Source organism: Cervus elaphus, chromosome 19, assembly GCF_910594005.1.
Source record: "Cervus elaphus chromosome 19, mCerEla1.1, whole genome shotgun sequence".
NCBI classification, from domain to species: Eukaryota; Metazoa; Chordata; class Mammalia; order Artiodactyla; family Cervidae; genus Cervus; species Cervus elaphus.
In genome coordinates this window covers 61,809,674-61,830,681 of record NC_057833.1, presented here as the reverse complement: position 1 = coordinate 61,830,681, position 21,008 = coordinate 61,809,674, and the positions used below count along the sequence as shown (strand labels likewise).

The 21,008-nt window shown below is 37.9% G+C and overlaps 1 long non-coding RNA gene across 1 annotated transcript; it reads left to right on the top strand.

Annotated features, from left to right (window-relative positions):
• Positions 1-645: 645 nt before the first annotated feature.
• LOC122675383 lies at positions 646-2,981 on the top strand. The gene is made up of 3 exons (XR_006335244.1): positions 646-804; positions 1,104-1,376; positions 2,569-2,981. It is a non-coding gene; the product is annotated as an uncharacterized LOC122675383 (long non-coding RNA).
• The last annotated feature ends 18,027 nt before the right edge of the window (positions 2,982-21,008 follow it).

Below are 21,008 nucleotides of genomic sequence, written 5' to 3'. Positions count from 1 at the left end.
CTTTGAAAACCACGTGTCAAGGGACCTCAGCTTCCCTTATCCACCTGGGCCGCTCAGAAGTACACTGCTCAGAGAGGAGGCTAGCCAGAGGCCGTGGAGTGGCTGCCCCTCTATGGCCCTAGAATAGGGATGATTCACGTGCTGGGATTCATTTATTGAAAAACAAACTGCTAAACCTTTTATTCACAGGGAGGAAATTTGACAGAGCAAATTCAGGCTTTCCCTAAGATAACACCCAGGTTAGTTTTCAGGAATCATGTGGACCCCCATCTTTGCTGCCAGTGTGTGGGCAGAGGAGTGTAAAAGATGGCTTCGACATGGTCCAGGGGTCCCTGTCTCCTGGTGCTCACGCTCGTGTGATCTCCTCCCCGTGAGTGTGTGCTGGACCTAACAGCATACAGCCAAAGGGATGCAATATTCCTACCTCTGCTGTTGTGGTTTAGTTGCTAAGCCATGTTTGGCTCTTTTCCAGCCCCATCGACTGCAGCCCCCAGATTCCTCCAGGGCAGCCAAAGATGTGACTCCTGCTGACACTTTCTGTTTCAGGTATTCTCCTTTACTTACTGTGATGAAAGCCCCACCAGGCGAGGACTGAGGGCAGTCTCTGGCCAACATCCACTAGAAACTGAGGCCTCTAGCCCAACAGCCCAGAGAACGGAATCTTGCCAACAACCGCTGAGTGAGCTTGGAAGCCAATCCTACCCCAGTTGAACTTGGAGTTGAACCTTGCAGCCTCTGCCTACATCCTGACTGAAGCCTTGCAAAAGACCCTGCTGAGCAAGAGACCCAGCTGCCACACAGCCTGTAAGATAATATACATGTGTTGTCTCATGCCAATAATTTTGGGAAAATTTGTTATACAGCAACAGGGAAGTAATATCATAAGAATTAGGGCATATGTCCTTAAATTAAGCAGAAGCCCTAATGTCCTTTCTCAATATAAAAGTAGCTACCCCTAAACCCCAAGTGTTTCACGGTCATGGGATTGCTTGGTGAGCATGAGGAAAGGTGAAAAGGAGTTCATTAGCCTTAAAAGTTCTTTCATCCAGAGTTGAATAGCAGTTAATCTAACGATTTAAAAAGACTGTTCTCTCCTTTGACAGGACGGGGAGGCACTCCTGAGTTTTGGTCTTTCGGTCTACACAGCTCTTCTCTTGACCATCCAGTTACAATGCAGCTGATTAGATCCCTGCCTCCTACAGGCATCTCCCAGCTCACGACCCTCTGACCGCACTGATTGGATTGCATCATTTCCAAGTCTCAAGCAGATGGTTCTACTGTCCACCCTATGCTGACAGCTCAATCTTGTCCCAGTAACTGCAGTACTGTTAGCTCAAGGTTGCGCGTGAGTGAATCTGGAAAAGGTCTCATGACACGTAAGTGGAAGAACCAAGAGTGGGATCTGGTCTCAAGGGCTCATCTCTGGGGTCACCCAGTTGCTCAATACCATTGCTTCTTGATTCTTTGTGGAAATATCAATTTCAAGACTTGCACGTTGACTAATGCTCACAGCTCCCACTCTACCTACTTCTGCACTAGCATCCCGTTCCGCTTGATGCCAGCTTTTTGTCTTTGCGGGTTATACAGTCCCTCTCCCCAGCTCTGTGCTTTCCAGAGTTCATTATTATCTCTTCCTCAGACTCTTAGAATCTGAGGCTTTGCCCCAAATATTCTCTCTTGCCTCCTTGAAAGGCTTAGAAGAGGCATGGGTTTTTAAATCTTGCCTTCTTGGGTTCCAGTTCTACCATTTACTACATATGTGACTTTTGAGAAAATTACACTAATATCTCTGATTTTTAGTTTCCCAATAGTTTCTGAAAAAGTGAAATAGTCATGTGTGTTTTAATGATTAAATGAGGTGCGAGATACAGGACAGCACAGGGGCTGCCACACCGGAGGTGCCCAGCATCTCTTAGCTCTCACCTCCCGTCTCTTCTGTTACCTCCCCGGTAGTCTTTCCTGTATAAATGGAAAGAAGTGAACTATTTTTCCTGGCTAGCAGACCCAACATCAACTGTTATTAAGACGCTTAAAACGCATGCATTCTCTCCTATGTTGATTCTTCCCGTGGTGTTGTTGCTTCCTTATTGTTAAAGTTCCTTTCAGCATCCCCATACAGTAATATCACACATTACGTTAGGTACCAGGCATCATTCAAGGTTGCTGGGGTAGGGGGATGTTGGTGATGATGATATTAAGTCCCAAGTTACTGTGAATGTTGGTCCCCAGGTAAATCTGCAGATAATCCCATGAGTTCATCTGCTTCTAAGAAGTGTTGTAACCCCTGACAAAAATCCCCAAAGTAAGTCCAAAGATGATCAGTATCAGACCATGAATCTGATATGTGACAGACTTTATTTCTTGGTGTGTGCCCTCTTCTAAGTCCGTTCCTCCCAACTGAAATTTCACATTATACAGAATCAGAAAGGCCCTTCATAGACCTTCCCTCAGCTCAGTCTTTCCTCTTCAAGCCATATGATAATCGGCCTGTTTGTTTCCAAAAAGCAGTTTATCCGTGATTGTATTTTCAGATTTTTCTGATTAGTTTCTGCTTTTTCTCTGTACTAGGGGAACACAGCCTCCAGTTTTTGCATGAAACTGTACTCTGAGCTTTAAAGTATGGATGCCTTTCCATTTGATGAGGATGCGTAACAGGTGCTGGGCTCACACGAGAATCAGGAAGGAGCTGACAGGTAGTCTGGCGATGACTGACCACAAACAGGTTTATAGCCCAGCCCAGGGCAAACTTTCCTTCTATATCTTCAGGATCTGCTCCCTTTTCAATGATTTCTTACCCACATGAAATAAGTGTATTTCTTATATTCAGGACAAAGTTTCAAGCTTTAAGTTAAGGAATGTAAGAGCTGCTGGGATTCCCTCTTAAAATTTTTGTATGAAAAGGAAGCCACCATCATCTTTCTTTATTCTCTTCCCACTTAAATCATGGCTATTATTTTACAACCTGTGAACAGAAGCCAGACTAGATTCTACCACAATTTTAATATGAAACTGGTATTTCATATGGAAATTCAACCTTCAGGTCCCAACTCAAATGCAACTTTTTTTAGGTTTATACTCTGAGAGTGCTTTGAGATCTTATTTTCTTTTTTAAAAAGTTATTCTATTTTAATAATTAAATTCATAAAATGCTTAATATCTTAATGCCAAAGTCTTAACCTATAAATGATTGTAAACCATTCTTAAAATGTGCTTAATACTCATGGCTACATTGTTTCCATGAATAAAGATAGTAATAAACTTAAAGTCAACACCATTTTCTAATTTTTAAGTCCACCATAATGTGTTTTAGGCATGAAGAACTAGCTTGATGTAGTGAAGAAAGAAAGAAAAAAGAATTAAAGATAATTGAGGCTTTTTTTCCATCTTCTAAATTGCAATGAGATTTCCTTTTACAGATTTTAAAGTTAAAATGTATGCTATTTATTTGATTAATGTCTTCTACTTAGACTATAAACTTTTTGAGAGTAAGCACTTTATTTTTCTCATCAGTATATCTGCAAAGAACACAAAAATTAATACATGTTTGTTTAATGAGTGAAAAAATGAAAGAATGAATGCATAAATGAAAAGGAGCTGGGATCAGATTTTTTGCATGATAAACCGTGTCCTTAAGAAATCTTGACCCCCAGCCAGTCTCTAACTTGCGTCCCCTACGTATGTCATGTTTATTGCTTCATGACGTAGTGGATCTTCCTGTAGACGAACTTTGAATTTTTTGAGCACCCTTGAAATCCCTAACAGTGTAACTACTCTGCTAGGTTCAAGCACATCCAATCTCTAGCTTCCTCAGATGCTCTGGGTACTGACTAAGAGGCCATTATCAACATCCAGAATTTCTAGGCTTCTTATCTAAAGACCATGAAGTTATATGCATTGGGTCAGAGTGTCCCCAAAACCTGAAAGAAATCTTGGACCTAGCACTCAGCCTTACTTGAATACAGAGGAAAGCAGTGAAGGGGGTGGGGGTGGGGGAGGGCGGGAAGTGAAAAGAGAAAGAAAGCAGAAAAGAGCATTTTTTAAAAATACAACCTTTGGAAGTTGCAAAAATAATAATTCTTATATAACTATATCATTCTATAATTAACAAAAACTTATAGCACATTTCTCAAAGCTCATGTCTTTAAAGCTGATAAATAGATTGCTGAGACAGTGATATTTCCTCTTGTAGTTCAATATGTTACTATTGGGAGCAGAGTATAACTTGTGTTTATGTTTTAGTTTAAGTTTCTACCTTTTATCTGTCAGGGGAAATTTGAATAAGGATACAGCGGTTTAGAATACCTCAAAGTTTCTCAGTTGTAGCTTGGCATGCAGGTATAATTAGTGGTGGGAATGGAAATTCCCTACTCTGGGGATTCTGGCTTTATTGCTATTAAATCTTCTGCACTGGGGTTGGGCCAGAAGGTCTTGGAACCACATGTTCCACGTCCCCCTCCGATTCGGTCCCTATTTCTTCTTCTGAGTAGATTTCCTCCAAGAACAAAACCATATGATGTAAATGGCTCCTGTTGCCATGGCAGCTAAAACGTTCAGTTCTTCTCTCCTCCTCTCAGAGACCTTAATGCATTCAGTGCCTTTCTTGGGGTTAGAACATAGCAGCTAGGCTAGGATTAGCCTTAGATACTCTCTTAACCACTGAGATAAAGCTTCTGTGAGAATTCACTGGCTGTTGATATTGCAAATCATCCTCAAGCCACTTGCAGCATGAAAAAGAATCAGCCATGTGATTGACTGATGGTTCTGGAGTAATACCATCTGTCTAGGGGCTCTCCTGAGAGAGGACAAAGAAGGCTAATTGAGCCTGAACTTTCTGTGGCTTAAAAAGTTGGTTACATCTCAAATTAGATTTACATGTTTGATTCCCTGCAGTTTAGTTTAGCAAGCAGTACCCCATTAAGGTTGGTTCTTCCTCTGATTGAGTCAGATAATTACTTGCTTATACTTCCAAGCTCTCACACTCATTCCAATTTCTTTCGTTTCCTCAATGGAACTACTGCCTTGTTGGTTAGTTAAAAAGATTAAACCCTAACTGAAAATGAAGTAGAATTCATTTTTGGAAGTGACTACTCTCTGCTGCTAAGTCGCTTCAGTCATGTCCGACTGTGTACGACCCCATAGACAGCAGCCCACCAGGCTCCACCATCCCTGGGATTCTCCAGGCAAGAAAACTGGAGTGGGTTGCCATTTCCTTCTCCAATGCATGAAAGCAAAAAGTGAAAGTGAAGTTGCTCAGTCATGTCCGGCTTTTAGGGACCCCATGGACTGCAGCCTACCAGGCTCCTCCGTCCATGGGATTTTCCAGGCAAGAACACTGGAGAGGGTGCCATTGCCTTCTCTGGCTACTCTCTGAGTCTCCATAATAGAAACAGGAAAGGCAGTGAATTTTACAAACACTATCATATTTATTGCTAAGTTTATATATGTCTGTCCATTTCAAGGCATGGCTCTCTGAAGCTGTAGAAAATCGAATCAAATAGGGAGACAGAGTATACAAAAGGAAAACAAAACCAGATAAACATATGGCTACACAAAGACATTCACAAAAATCCCTAGCAGCTTAATTCATAGTAGTTTTGAACTGGAAACAACACAAATGTCCATCAACAGGGGATGAACAATGCTACTCAGCAATGAAAAGGAATGATCTACTAGATGTGGTCTATATATAAAATGAGATATTACTCGGCCATGAAAAATAATGAAATACTATTGCCATTTGGCAACATGAATGGACCTAGAGATTATCATATTAAGTGAAGTAAGTCAGACAGAGAATGTCAAATATAATGTGATATCATGTATATGTAGAATCTATAAAATGATACAAATCTATAAAATGATACAAATGAACTTAAAAAACAGAAATATACTAAGAGGGAAGGAGAGAGGCATAAGTAGGGTGTTGGGATTAACAGATACACACGCCTGCATATAAAATAAACAATAAGTACCTATTGTATAGCACAGGAAACTCTATTCAATATCTTGCAATAATCTATAATGAAAAATAATATGAAAAAGAACATATATGTTTGTGTATAACTGAATCACTTTGCTGTATACCAGAAACTAACACATTGTAATTCAACTGCACTTCAATAAAAAATAAACTTTAAAAAAGGAATGACCTCCTACTCTACACAACAACATAGATACATCTCAAAAGCATTATGCTGAATGGAAGAAGCATACTGAAGAACTGAATTTAAAATGAAAAAAAGCATATCACAATTAAAACACACACACACATAAGGAACATTTGTGGGGTGATAAAAGTGTTCTGTATATTGATTGTAGGTGTGCTTATGTGAGTGTATAAATTTATCAAAATTCATTATAAAATTTTAAATGGTAGTATTTTATTTAATGTAAATTATATTCAATAAATGTGACATATATATTCTTCATTTTTTACTACTAAACCCTTGTCAACACACTCTTGACCTTCACTTTCAAAGAGAGAAACAGATTCAACATTAAAAAACTGTTGTACTTCCTTGGATTAGATGCTCTATATCTGTAGTACATTGGATAATATCCCCAAACATATCAAGTCCCAGTCCTAGGAAACTGTAAATGAAAAGAGCGTCTTTGCAGATATGATTAAGTTAAGGGTCTTGTCCTAGCTATTCAGGTAGGATCTAAAAAGCTACCAAGTGAAGTGAAAGTTGCTCATGTCTGGCTGTTTGTGATCCCGTGGCCTATACAGTCCATGGGATTCTCCAGGCCAGAACACTGGAGTGGGTAGCCTGTTCCCTTCTCCAGGGGATCTCCCCAACCCAGGGAGCAAACCCAGGTCTCCCGCATTGCAGGCGGATTCTTTACCAGCTCAGCCACCGTAAGAGTTCTTGAGAGAGACAGGCACAGGGAGGTTCTGCACGCAGAGAAGGAAACGTGAAGATGGGCAGAGATGGAGCAATAGAGCCACGTTCCAAGGAAGACCAGCAACCACCAGAACCTAGAAGACATAAGAAAAACATTCTGCCCTGGGGCTTCCAAAAACAGCATGGCCCAACTTGATTTCATCCCAGTGACATTGATTTTGGACTTCTGGTTCCGGAACTGTGAGAGAATGAATTTCTATTGTTTTCGGCCATCAAACTTGTGGTGATTTAATCCAGCAGCAACAGGAAAACTAAAGAATCATTTTCATAGAATCCTGAACATTCAGAAGCTTTAAAACTCCATTCAGGTTAAAAAAGTATGATACGTATATACAATGGGATACTATCCGGCCATAAAAAGGAATGATTTGGGGTCATTTGTAGTGATGTGGATGGACCTGGAGTGTCACACAGAGTGAAGTAAGAAAGAGAGAAATAAAAATAGTATTTTTTTTAGTAATACTAATTAGTAATACTAATACTAAAAATAGTATTAATGCATATATGTGGACTCTAGAAAAATGGTACAGAGGAACCTCTTTGCAGGGTAGGAATAGAGATGCAGACATAGAGAGTGGACCTGTGGACATGAAGGGGTTGGGAGGATGGGACGAATTAGGAGATTGTGACCACACATACACATTACCGTGTGTGGAGCAGGTAGCTGCTGGGACTCGGCTGTGCAGTGTGGGGAGCTCAGCTCGGGGCTCTGTGATGACCCAGACGGGTGGGATGTGGGCAGGGAGGAAGGCTCAAGAAAGCGGGCTTATAAGTAAACACGTCGCTGGTTCACTTCATGGTACAGCAGAAACCAACACAGCATCGTAAAGGGACTATATGCTGATAACATAACAAAAATAAGCAAAATTCCACTCAGTGAGAGAAGCATTTAATGCGTGAATACTATAAATAAGACCGCAGGGAGAACCGAACTCAAGTCAGTTATAATCAAAAGGAGGAAACAGGTGCTAGAATACAGGGCAGATGGGAGAAGAACTGTAACAGAAGCTACGTGGGCCATGGGAAACAGAGGTGGAAAGATGACATCTGACCCAAGGACCAGAGTATGCTTTGGGGGGGAAGCCATCTTAAAATTTCACCTTGAAAATTGATAAGACTTCAGCAAATGTTAACAGGAAACCTGAATGTATTTGAGTCACTCACATGAGTTCATTCATAACTAAGATTTCTTGGGACTCTTGGTATTACCCAGTCTGTAGTTCACATAATGTCCTGTGAAATCATAGTGCCACTTTCACTTAAAATGGAAAATGCATTAAACTGATGTTATTCTTATATCTTGACACCAGCCGTAACCAGTGTGTTCTCCTCTGTAGGAAACATTCTAATGCTCAGATGAATGTTAAAAATATAGCTTCTCTTGGCACTAACCTTTTAAATCTGTGTCTAGGAGCAGGAGTTTCAGGTTTTGTCCTTGTTTGATAGCAGTCCCGACATCTCATTTGTCTAAAATGTGCAATTCAAGAACAAATGAGAAACGCAACCATGTCTGAAGTGTGCTCTCAAAAAGCTATCAAGGGATTAAGGATGAACAGCCTCATTTTTCAAAGATAAAAACCAGGTTCCAGGATTTAAAGCTTCAGTTCAGTTCAGTCGCTCAGTCGTGTCCGACTCTTTGCGACCCCATGAACTGCAGCATGCCAGGCCTCCCTGTCCATCACCAATTCCCACCAACTCCCAAACCCATGTTCATTGAGTTGGTGATGCCATCCAACCATCTCATCCTCTGTCGTCCCCTTCTCCTCCTGCCTCCAATCCCTCCTAGCATCAGGGTCTTTTCCAATGAGTCAACTCTTCGCATGAGGTGGCCAAAGTATTGGAGCTTCAGCTTCAGCATCAGTCCTTCCAATGAATACCCAGGACTGATGTCCTTTAGGATGGACTGGTTGGATCTCCTTGCAGTCCAAGGGACTATCAAGAGTCTTCTCCAACACCGCAGTTCAAAAGCATCAATTTTTCAGCGCTCAGCTTTCTTCACAGTCCAACTCTCACATCCATACATGACCACTGGAAGAACCACAGCCTTAATTTAAGCTTAGTAAACTATAAAATACTTCTCACCCAGTCTCCACATTCTCCCTCCATATGTACGCGTGTTATCAATAAATAGGAATGAGCCCTACCAGGTCTGAAAGCACATTATGTAATGAAATCAGCTCACTGCTGAAGATAGATTATTGAACTCAATAATGGAGAGAGCAGAATTACACACAAATGTGGTAGATGTCTGGTATATGACAAAGTTAATATTGATATGGATACAATATATGATGTGAGCAATGATGTGAAGTGAAGTGAATTCACTCAGTCGTGTCCGACTCTTCGTGATTCTGTGGACTGTAGCCTACCAGGCTTCTCAGCGCATGGAATTTTTTCAGGCAAGAGAAACAACTAGCATTAAAAAATTAGCTGGATTCTAATTCACCCCTTGCACTAAAACATAAATTCCAGAAGATCAAAGATTTAGGTATTTAAAAAAATGAAACAGTAAAAGTGCCAGAAGAGCAAATGCACACACATACATGAAAATCTTTGAGCACAGAATTCCTTTCCAATCAGGACACAAAACCTAGTGCCGTAAGGACAGAAACACTGAAAAAATAAATGAAAAAGACTGATAAATCTGATTACGTAAAAATGAAAACTTTTGTACCAAAAAAAATAGTATGAACAATGTCAACATTACAGACAAAATATATGCAACCAATGACAAAATGATAATTTTCTTAGTATATGGAAAAATTACAAATGTTAAATATATAAAAGATTAGTTATTCCATGGGAAAATTGATAAAGGGCAAAGACTGATGGTTTTCATGATTAATAAAACATCTATGGATGGTAGGGTAAACTGGTACCACCTTCTAATGGGCAATTTGAGCAACATCTGTCAACTTTTTTTAGCTAATTAGCTTATTTATTTATTTGGCTGTGCCAGGTCTTAGTTGCAGCACATCTTCATTGCGGTGACTGTTAATTTTCAAAGTGCACATACAATTTGATGGAGGTTCTAGAAGATTATTCTACAAATAATCTCAACCAAGTGTCCACAAGTATTTGTGTATAAAAATGTGTTTTGTATGTGGTAGCATTGTGATATCCTCATGGCATATAAATTGTTTAATCAAATTTGTCCATTAAGAAGAGAATCTTAATTATTTTATAATGGATGACTATCATCAGTACTCTATGGAAAGAGGTATCAGTTTATGAAAAGTTTTTGCTATTATTATTATATGTTGAAAAGATTTTTATTGGAGAAAAGTCACCAAGGGTGTGTGTTATGGAGAGGGAGAAGCAACCTATATTTATAAATTCATCTTGTATTATTTTATTTCAAAGAGCAATAGAATTTCAAAAAGTATATATAAAATAAACTTGGAATATAGATATCTTCTATGCTGAAACTCATTAAGATTGATCATCCTCACTTCCTAAGGTTTTCAGCTAATCATTTAAAAAATATCTCTCACTCCACCACCAAATAAGTCAGAAAAAGTCATGTAGCAGAAATTTTGGGTGTCGGTTCCTTCTCAAATGATGTTTTAGCCTGCTGAACAGATCACTCATCAATGACAAAGGAGATCACGAGAGCAGTCGAACTTGAAATGAAGGCAAATAACACATGGAACATTTCATAACTCGCTGAAAATAAATGTCACTCCCAAATGTCAAAAAAATAGCTTTTATAGATTTTCAGAATTAAAACTATAGAATGCACGCCAGACAAGACCTGGGGTAGATTGCTGAAGTTTCTCTAAGCATACAAAGTCACCTCTGGAAAGCTACTTGAGAAAAGAAAAATCTGGTTAGCTTTCACTTGTGGTCTAAACCCTTAGTAACAGGGATGAAAGTTTTTGTTCTACCAACTCTCTAGCTGGAAATTTTGTTAAAATGACCCCCAGGGACTTTAAGATTTAGCAGCAAGCACATGAACCCCATGCCAGTAAATGGAAAGATTTATACCCTAGGAATTCTAAGCTAGGACAATTGAAGAGACGAGACTGGGTTATGTCAGCATAGCCGTCTGTTCTCACGGTGAGGGTTCACCTAAGAGTTAGTCTCAGGTGAGCGCAGGGGACAACTCCAGTCATAAACAGGAGACGTCAGGCTCTGGGATCTGCAGCCCACGCTTCTCTCATCACTCCCCGGCTCCTATAATAACAGAGCCAGTGCTTGTTCCAATTTTCAGAAAAGTCAATTTGCCCAAATACACAGAGTTTTACAGATGCAAAAATGCTCAATGCAAGTCACCATCCTCACGTGCTACTACAGCCTCTTCTATTTAGTCATGCTCGTTGCTCTGCAGCAGCTTCATACATGCTCGTTTAGATTTCACATGGAGCTACAACCTACTCGCTCAATGGGGCCAGACAATTTTATACACTTATTGGCCACTTACAAACATATTTTTAAGTAAATTCTCAGAGAAGTTGTATTTTTGATATGTAGTAAATACCTACTGTCAACCCAATTATTTTTATTTTAAATCAAGCTGTAGCAACTTAAAAATACATATATTTTACCCCAACTTCATCAATACAAAGTGTTACAAACTTTTAAAAAATGTTCTACTCAGTGTTGCTATATTCTACATTTTTAATAATTTCTCACATTTTGCTTCCCAATTGTACTTCTATTTTAATTGAAATATAGTTGAAGTAAAATATTATGATGTTTGTTTCAGATGTACTACTTAGAGATTTGACATTTGCATACATTATGAAATGTTTACCATGATAAGTTTAGTAAACAAGTGTCCCCATTCAGTTATCACATATTATTGACCATCTTCCTTAAGCTGTGTAATAAATCCTTACGATGTTATATTACTGGAGGTTTATGCCTTTTAATCTCCTATACTTATTCACTTCCTCCTCTCACCCCCCAACCTCTGGCAACCATCCATTTCTTCTCTGTATCTGTATGCCTGTTTTCATTTTGCTTTGCTGATTTTGTTTTTTTAGATTCAGCATAGAAGTGAATACACACACACACACATATATATACACACACACACACACACACCACATTTTCCTTATCCATTCATCTATGGATCAACACTTAAGTTGCTTCTATATCCTGGCTATTTTAAATAATGCTGTTATGAACATTAAGAGTTCATATATCCTTTCAAACTAGTGGGGATTTTTTTTTCCTTCAAGTAAAAATCCAGAAGTGAAATTGCTGGATCACATGGAAGTCCTATTTTTTTATTTTTTGAGGCACCTCCACATTGCTTTCCCTAGAGGCTACACTAATATACCTTCTCACTAACTACACAAGCGTCTCATGTACTCTACATCCTCACCAGCACTTGTTACTTGGTGTCTTTTTGATAACAGCCTTTCTGATGGCTGTGAGGCGGTATCTCATTGTAGTTTTGACTTGCATTTCCCTGATGGTTAGTAATTTAGATTATCTTTTCATATTCTGTTAACCATAATCTTCTTTGGAAAAATGTCTGTTCAGGTCCTCTGTGCATTTTCAACTGGGCTGTTTGTACTTTTTTTATGATGATTTCTTTTAGCCCTTTGTTTATTTTGGATATTAACCCTTTACTGAATACATCGCTAGCAAATATCTTTTCCTGTCCCGTGGGCTGCCTTTTCACATTGGTGATAGTTTTCTTCAGCGAATAAAAGCTTCACAGGCTTTGATGCAGTCTCAATTTTCCTGCTGTTTCTCTTGCCTGGGGAGACATGCCCTCCCAAATATTGCTAAGACCAGTGTCAAAGGCTGTAGTGCCTGTGCTGCTTCCAGGAGCTTTTTGGTTTCAGGTCTCACATGTAAGTATTTAATCCATTTTGAGCTAATTTTTGTATGTGACATGAAAACATAATCCAGTTTGCTTCTTTTGTGTGTGGCTGTCCGATTTTTCTAAAACTATTTATTAAAGAGACAGTATTTTCCCCATTGCATATTCTTGCCTCCTTTGTCACACTAATTGAGCACATATGTAGTGTGTCTGGTTTTTGTTTTTTTTTAACCAGTACCACACTATTTTGATTACTGTAGCTTTGTGGTATAGTTTGAATCTGGGAGTGTAATACCTCCAATCCAGTTTTGTTACTCTTTCTCAAGATTGTTTTCATTATTTAGGGTCTTTTCTGTTTCCATACAAATTTTAGAATCATTTGTTCTAGTAGTGTGAAAAATGGTATCGGTATATTTATAAGAATTGCACTAACTCTATAAATTGCCTTGGAGAGTAGAACTATTTTAGCAGTATTTAACTCATTCTATACATGATCACGGTATATCTTTCCATCTGTCTATCTTCAGTTTCTTTCATCAGCATCTTATAGTTTTCAGAGTATGGTGTTTTGCCTTCTTACATAAGTTTATTCCTAGGTATTTTTATTATTTGATGCAATTATAAATGGGATTGTTTCCTTAATTCCTCTTTCATTGTTAACATATAAAATGAAGCAAATTTCTATATATTAATTTTGCATCCTCCAAATTTATTGAGTTCACTTATTCTAATAGTTTTGGGATGGCATCTTTAGAATTTTCTACAAATAATATCATGTCATCTACAAACAGTGACAGCTTTACTTCTCCTTTTTCAACTGGGATCCTTTTTGTTTCTTTTTATTATTTGATTTCTGTGGCTAGGACTTCCAATACTATGTTGAAAAAAGTAATGAGAGTAAGCATACTTGTCTTCTTCCTGACCTTAGAGAAAAGGTTTTAGCTTTTCACCATTGACTGTGTTAGCTGTAAGCTTGCATGCATGGCCTTTTTAATATTAAAGTGTGTTCTCTCTATACCCAATTTATTGAGAGAGTTTTTTTTTATCAAATTGATACTGACATCTGTCAAAAGCTTTTTCTGGCTCTTGAGATGGTTGTTGCTGCTGTTTAGTCACTAGCTTGTGTCCAGATCTTATGTGAGCTTGCAGACTCTAGGCCAGCAGGCTTCTCTGTCCATAGGATTTCCCAGGCAAGAATACTGTGGGCTACTATTTCCTTCTCCAGGAGATCATCCTGACCCAAGGATCAAACCTACATTTCCTGCATTGCAGGCAGGTTCTTTATCATTGAGCCACCGGGGAAGTCCGTCACTGAGATGATTATATGATTATTATTCTTCAATTTGTTATTGGGTAAGGTGGTGTTGGTTAATTTGTGGGTGTTGAACCACCTCATGTCCCTGACTAAATCCAACTTGATCACAGTGTATGACTCTTCTAATGTACAGCTGAATTTGGTTTAGTAGTAGTTTGTTGATGATTTTTGCATCCAGTGATGTTAGCCTGTAACTTTCTTTTTCTCTGATACCAAAATCAGAGTAATTCTGGCCTGATAGAATGATTTTGGGAGTGTTTTTTTCCTGTTTAACTTTTTGGAAGAGTTTGAGAAGTATAGGTGTTAATTTCTCTGAATGTTTGATAGAGTTTAACTGTAAAGCTTTAATATCTGATCATGGACTTTTTTTCATTAGGAGTTTATGTAATTACTGATTCAATTTCATTACCTATAATTGGTCTGTTCATATTTTCTATTTCTTTTTGGTTCAGCCTTGAGAGATAGTACATTTCTAGGAATGTCCATTTCTTCTAGGTTTTCTACCTTATTGGCATATAATTATCTATAATAATATCTTATCATCTTTTGTATTTTTGTGGTGTTGCTTGCAACTTCTCCTCTTTAATTTTTAAAATTTATTTAGGTCTTTTCTCTTTCTTCTTGATCAGTCTGGCTAAATGTTTATCAATTTTCTTTATCTTTTCAAAGAACCAGGAGTTAGTTTCATTGCTCTTTTCTATGTTTGTAAGAATCTATTTCACTGTTTGCAGATGACATGATCCTCTACATAGAAAACCCTAAAGACTCTTCCAGAAAATTACTAGAGCTAATCAATGAATATAGTAAAGTTGCAGGATATAAAATTAACACACAGAAATCCCTTGCATTCCTATACACTAACAATGAAAAAACAGAAAGAGAAATTAAGGAAACAATACCACTCACCATTGCAACAAAAAGAATAAAATACTTAGGAGTATATCTACCTAAAGAAACAAAAGACCTATACATAGAAAACTATAAAACACTGATGAAACAAATCAAAGAGGACACAAATAGATGGAGAAACATACCGTGTTCATGGGTTGGAAGAATCAATGTTGTCAAAATGGCTATTCTACCCAAAGCAATCTATAGATTCAATGCAATCCCTATCAAGCTACCAACGGTATTTTTCACAGAACTAGACCAAATAATTTCACAATTTGTATGGAAATACAAAAAACCTCGAATAGCCAAAGTAATCTTGAGAAAGAAGAATGGAACTGGAGGAATCAACCTGCCTGACTTCAGACTATACTACAAAGCCACAGTCATCAAGACAGTATGGTACTGGCACAAAGACAGAAATATAGATCAATGGAACAGAATAGAAAGGCCAGAGATAAATCCACGAACCTATGGACACCTTATCTTTGACAAAGGAGGCAAGGATATACAATGGAAAAAAGACAACCTCTTTAACAAGTGGTGCTGGGAAAACTGGTCAACCACTTGTAAAAGAATGAAACTAGAACACTTTCTAACACCACACACAAAAATAAACTCAAAATGGATTAAAGATCTAAATGTAAGACCAGAAACTATAAAACTCCTAGAGGAGAACATAGGCAAAACACTCTCCGACATAAATCACAGCAGGATCCTCTATGACCCACCTCCCAGAATATTGGAAATAAAAGCAAAAATAAACAAATGGGACCTAATGAAACTTAAAAGCTTTTGCACTACAAAGGAAACTATAAGTAAGGTGAAAAGACAGCCCTCAGATTGGGAGAAAATAATAGCAAATGAAGCAACAGACAAAGGATTAATCTCAAAAATACACAAGCAACTCCTGCAGCTCAATTCCAGAAAAATAAATGACCCAATCAAAAAATGGGCCAAAGAACTAAACAGACATTTCTCCACAGGAGACATACAGAGGGCTAACAAACACATGAAAAGATGCTCAACATCACTCATTATTAGAGAAATGCAAATCAAAACCACAATGAGGTACCATTACACGCCAGTCAGGATGGCTGCTATCCAAAAGTCTACAAGCAATAAATGCTGGAGAGGGTGTGGAGAAAAGGGAACCCTCTTACACTGTTGGTGGGAATGCAAACTAGTACAGCCACTATGGAGAACAGTGTGGCGATTTCTTAAAAAACTGGAAATAGAACTGCCATATGACCCAGCAATCCCACTGCTGGGCATACACACGGAGGAAACCAGATCTGAAAGAGACACGTGCACCCCAATGTTCATCGCAGCACTGTTTATAATAGCCAGGACATGGAAGCAACCTAGATGCCCATCGGCAGACGAATGGATAAGGAAACTGTGGTACATATACACCATGGAATATTACTCAGCCATCAAAAAGAATTCATTTGAATCAGTTCTGAGATGGATGAAACTGGAGCCCATTATACAGAGTGAAGTAAGCCAGAAAGATAAAGAACATTACAGCATACTAACACATATATATGGAATTTAGAAAGATGGTAATGATAACCTTATATGCAAAACAGAAAAAGAGACACAGATGTACAGAAGAGACTTTTGGACTGTGGGAGAAGGCGAGGGTGGGATGTTTCGAAAGAACAGCGTGTATATTATCTAGGGTGAAACAGATCACCAGCCCAGGTTGGATGCATGAGACAAGTGCTCGGGGCTGGTGCACTGGGAAGACCCAGAGGAATCAGGTGGAGAGGGAGGTGGGAGGGGGGATCGGGATGGGGAATACATGTAACTCCATAGATGATTCATGTCAATGTATGACAAAACCCACTGAAATGTTGTGAAGTAATTAGCCTCCAACTAATAAGTATTAGCCTCCAATAAAAATAAATGAAAAAAAAAGAATCTATTTCATTTATTTCCGTTTAGATCTTTATTCTTTCTTTCTGATGACATTGGATTTTGCTTGTTCTTGTTTTTCTGGTTCCTTTGGTGTAAAGTTAGGTGGCTTATTTGAGATTTTTTTTTTGTTCCTGATGTAAGAACTTCCCTCTTAAAACTGCTTTTGTTGTGCTGCATAGATTTTGGATCATTATGTTTCCATTTTCATTTGTCTCTAGATATTTTTTATTTCCTGTTTGATTTATTCAGTGACCCACTGGTTTTTTAGTAGCATACTGCTTGGCCTCCATGTTTGTGGGTTTTGCAAGTTTTTTATAGCTGATTTCCATTCTTGTTCCATTGTGGTCAGAAAGATGATTGATATGGTTTCCATTTTCTTAAATTTATTGAGACCTTTTGTGTCCTAGCATGTGATCTATCCTGAAGAATGTTTGAAATGCACTTGAAAAGAGTATGTTATCTGCTCCTTTGGAGTGAAATGTTCCATATATAACTGTTAAGTCCACCTGGTATAATATGTCATTCAAAGCCAATATTTTCTTATTGGTTTTCTGTCTGAATGACCTGTTCATTGATGTAAGTGGGGTGTTATAGTTCTCAACTATTTACTGTCAGTTTCTCCTTTTATATTAATATATGTTAATATTTGTGTATTTAGACACTCCTATATTGGGTGTATTTTGCCAACAAAGGTGTGTGTAGTCAAAGCTATGATTTTCCAGTAGTCATGTTTGGATGTGAGACTTGGACTGAACACCAAATAATTGATGCTTTCAAATTCTGGTGCTGGAAAAGACTGAGAGTTCCTGGACTGCAAGGAGATCAAACCAATCAATCCTAAAGGAAATCAACCTCAGATATTCATTGGAAGTACAGTTGCTGAAGCTGAAGCTCCATACTTTGGCCACCTGATGCAAAAAGCCTACTCATTGGAAAAAGACCCTGATGCTAGGAGAGATTGAAGGCAAAAGGAGGAAGAGGTGGCAGAGGGTGAGTTGGTTAGACAGCATCACTGACTCAATGCACATGAATTTGAGCAAACTCTGGGAGATAGTGAATATCAGAGGAGTCTGGCATGCTGCAGTCCCTGGGGTCACAGAGTCAGACATCACTTAGTGGCTGAACAACAACAACAAATACCCTAAAATCATTCTGTCCACTCATTCATGGTAAGCAAACACTAAGTTAGATATTTGTTTCTTGTAAAGTCAAAATTTAAATATTGTTTCAGTTAAAATAGTAAAATACATAAAATAATAGAAAGATATGGTTATATTTTGCAATACATATGAATATCAAATCACTGTGTTGCATACCTGAAACTAACACAATGTTATATTCCAGTTGTACATCAATAAAAGCTTAACAATTGGGAAAATTATAGCACCATATAGAAAAATATAAAATAAATTGAGAAACACTTCTTTGCAAATAATTACTTTTTAATTATTCTCCTCTATATTTATTATTTCTCTTGTGTTTTGTTATAATTAATGGATTTTATTTTAGAGCAGTTTTAAGTTCACAGAAAAGTTGAGCAAAAAGTACAGGGAGTTTTCATATACTCCCCTGCTTCCCCTTCCCCTACTATTAACATCTTGAATTAGTGTGGCACATCTGGTACAGTTAATAAACCAATAATGATACAATATTATTAATTAAAGTCCATAATTTACTGTATGGCTTACTCTTTGTGTTATTCAGTTCTATTGGTTTTGACAAACACACAATATTATGCACCCACTTTTACAGTATCAAACAAATAGTTTCACTACCCTAAAAATCCCCTGTGCATCTGTTCATACACCCCTCATTCCCTCTTCCAGAACCCCTAACAACCATTGATAATTTTGTTATCTCTACTTCTTTTGTCTTTTCCAGAATGTGATATAATTAGAATTATGTATTTTATGTAGTTCATATCAGTTTCTTTTAATTTGCTTTATGCTTTTAAGATGCCTTTCAATGGCTTGATAGCTCATTTTTTTATTGCTAAATAATACTTCACTGTACAGATATGCCATAGTGTTTATCCATTTACCTAATAAAGACAATTAGTTAGTTGCTTCCAATATGTGGAAGATTTCTCATTCCTTTTCTCTGTCTTTCAATGTGTACTGCATTAGGAAATAAGAAAGATAAAATTGGGCATCATTATTATATTGTCCTTGAGTTTAAAGGAATGTCTATACTTCATTCAAATACAATGCTGGCTTTGTGTTTACAAGTTAAGCACAAAGATTCTTAAAACTGAATGTGATTTTTTTAAATATACAAAAGACCAAGGAAGGGAGATTCTTCTAAGAATCAGTGATATTTTTATTCAAGTCTTATTTTAAATATGTCAATAAAGATTTACACTTTAAAAAACTTTACATAGTTAACTTTTTTGAACAATGTATATTTTTAATGATTTGAAATTTATGTCTTTTTGCATCATTTTACATATTTGTTTTAAAATACTTTGAATGTTCTGAAGAATTAATATTCTTATAATGATCATAATACCCAAAGCAGTCTACAGATTTAATGCAATACCTCTCAAAATATCCATTATATTTTTCACAGAACTACAACAAATAATTCTAAAATCTTCATGGAAACATAAAAGACTCAGACTTGCCAAAATAATCATGAGGATAAAGAGCAAAGCAGGAGGCATTACCTGCTCAGACTTCAGACAATACTACTAAGAAACAGTAATCAAAACAGCATGGCATCAGTACAAAAACAGACATATGGATCGATAAAACTGAATAGAGACCCCAGAAATGAACCCACATCCCTATGGACAATTAATCTTCAACAAAGGAGGCAAGAATATACTATGAGGAAAAGACAGTCTCTTCAGCAAGTGGTGTTGGGAAAGCTAAACGGCTGCACATAAATCAGTGAAGCTGAAACACACCCTCACACAATGCACAAAAACTAATCTTGAAGTGGCTAAAAGACTTAAATATAAGACAAGGGACCATAAAACTCCTAGAGGAGAACATAGGAAAACATGTTCTGACATAATTGCTACCAATGGTTTCTTAGGTTAGCCTCCCAAGGCAATAGAAATAAAAACAAAAATAAACAAATGGGGCCTATTCACACTTATAAACCTTTTCACAGCAAAGGAAACTATAACAAAACAAACAGAAAACCTATGGACTGGGTGGCAAATGATGTGACAGACAAGGGCTTAATTTTCAAAATATACAAACAACTCCTACAATTCCATAACAAAAAACCAAACAACCCGATCTAAAAATGGGCAGAAGACCTCAACAGACATTTATCCAGAGAAGAGACACATGACCAGTAGGCACATGGAAAGATGCTCACTATCACTAATTGTTAGATAAATGAAAATCAAAACAACAGTAGGGTACTAACTCGCACCAGTCAGAATGGCCATCATTAAAATGTCTACAAATAGTAAATGTTAGAGAGGGTGTGGAGAAAAGAGAACCATATTACAGTATGGAAAAACATGTAAATTGGTACAGTCACTATGGAAAACAGTATGGAGTTTCCTCAAAAAACTAAAAATAGAGTTGCCATATGATACAGCAATCCCACTCCTGGGCATATGCTCAGTAAAAACTATAATTCAAAAAGATATAAGCACCCATATGTTCAAAACAGCACAATTTACAATAGCCAAGACATAGAAGCAACCTAAATGTCTATTGACAGATGAATAGATAAAGAACTGAACACTACTCAGCCATAAAAAGGGCTTCCCTTGTGGCTCAGCTGGTAAAGAATCTGCCTGCGATGCAGGAGACCTGGGTTCAATCCCTGGTTAGGAAGATGCCCTGGAGAAGGGAAAGGCTACCCACTCCAGTATTCTGGCCTGGAAAATTCCACGGACCATATAGTCCATGGGGTCACAAAGAGTCGGACATGACTGAGCAACGTTCACTTCACAACCATAAAAATGTAAGAAGCAATTCCTGATGCTGGGAGGGATTGGGGGCAGGAGGAGAAGGGGACAACAGAGGATGAGAAGGCTGGATGGCATCACCGACTCGATGGACATGGGTTTGGTTGGACTCCGGGAGTTGGTGATGGACAGGCAGGCCTGGCGTGCTGCAGTCCATGGGGTCGCAAAGAGTCAGACACAACTGAGCGAGTGAACTGAACTGAATTCCATTTGCAGAAGAGATTATCATCCTAAGTGATGTAAGTCAGAAGGAGAAAGACAAAT